Consider the following 1,793-nt stretch of genomic DNA (forward strand, 5'->3'; position numbering starts at 1 on the left):
GATGGATCAATTTAGTTGAAATAGACAGTTTTTGCATGAAAACTCATTCTTGGTAGAACTTCATAGCAAAGTACAAAGTTCGTTTTAGATGGATCAATTTAGTTGAAATAGACAGTTTTTGTATGAAAACTCATTCCTGGTGGAACTTCATAGCAAAGTACAAAGTTCGTTTTGGATGGATGAATTAAGTTGAAATAGACAGTTTTTGCATGAAAACTCATTCCTGGTGGAACTTCATAGCAAAGTACAAAGTTCGTTTTGGATGGACGAATTAAGTTGAAATAGACAGTTTTTGCATGAAAACTCATTCCTGGTAGAACTTCATAGCAAAGTACAAAGTTCGTTTTGGATGGATCAATTTAGTTGAAATAGACAGTTTTTGCATGTAAACTCATTCCTGGTGGAACTTTATAGCAAAGTACAAAGTTCGAATCGGATGGACGAATTAAGTTGAAATAGACAGTTTTTGTATGACAACTCATTCCTGGTGGAACTTCATAGCAAAGTACAAAGTTCGTTTTGGATGGATCAATTTAGTTGAAATAGACAGTTTTTGCATGAAAACTCATTCCTGGTGGAACTTCATAGCAAAGTACAAAGTTCGAATCGGATGGATCAATTTAGTTGAAATAGACAGTTTTTGTATGAAAACTCATTCCTGGTGGAACTTCATAGCAAAGTACAAAGTTCGTTTTGGATGGATGAATTAAGTTGAAATAGACAGTTTTTGCATGAAAACTCATTCCTGGTGGAACTTCATAGCAAAGTACAAAGTTCGTTTTGGATGGACGAATTAAGTTGAAATAGACAGTTTTTGCATGAAAACTCATTCCTGGTGGAACTTCATAGCAAAGTACAAAGTTCGTTTTGGATGGATCAATTTAATTGAAATAGACAGTTTTTGCATGAAAACTCATTCCTGGTAGAACTTCATAGCAAAGTACAAAGTTCGTTTTGGATGGATGAATTAAGTTGAAATAGACAGTTTTTGTATGAAAACTCATTCCTGGTGAAACTTCATAGCAAAGTACAAAGTTCGTTTTGGATGGATCAATTTAGTTGAAATAGACAGTTTTTGCATGAAAACTCATTCCTGGTGGAACTTTATAGCAAAGTACAAAGTTCGAATCGGATGGACGAATTTAGTTGAAATAGACAGTTTTTGTATGAAAACTCATTCCTGGTGGAACTTCATAGCAAAGTACAAAGTTCGTTTTGGATGGATGAATTAAGTTGAAATAGACAGTTTTTGCATGAAAACTCATTCCTGGTGGAACTTCATAGCAAAGTACAAAGTTCGTTTTGGATGGATCAATTTAGTTGAAATAGACAGTTTTTGCATGAAAACTCATTCCTGGTAGAACTTCATAGCAAAGTACAAAGTTCGTTTTAGATGGATCAATTTAGTTGAAATAGACAGTTTTTGTATGAAAACTCATTCCTGGTGGAACTTCATAGCAAAGTACAAAGTTCGTTTTGGATGGATGAATTAAGTTGAAATAGACAGTTTTTGTATGAAAACTCATTCCTGGTGGAACTTCATAGCAAAGTACAAAGTTCGTTTTGGATGGACGAATTAAGTTGAAATAGACAGTTTTTGCATGAAAACTCATTCCTGGTGGAACTTCATAGCAAAGTACAAAGTTCGTTTTGGATGGATCAATTTAGTTGAAATAGACAGTTTTTGCATGAAAACTCATTCCTGGTGAAACTTCATAGCAAAGTACAAAGTTCGTTTTGGATGGATGAATTAAGTTGAAATAGACAGTTTTTGTATGAAAACTCATTCCTGG

This window comes from Anopheles moucheti, unplaced genomic scaffold, assembly GCF_943734755.1.
Source record: "Anopheles moucheti unplaced genomic scaffold, idAnoMoucSN_F20_07 U3, whole genome shotgun sequence".
NCBI classification, from domain to species: domain Eukaryota; kingdom Metazoa; phylum Arthropoda; class Insecta; order Diptera; family Culicidae; genus Anopheles; species Anopheles moucheti.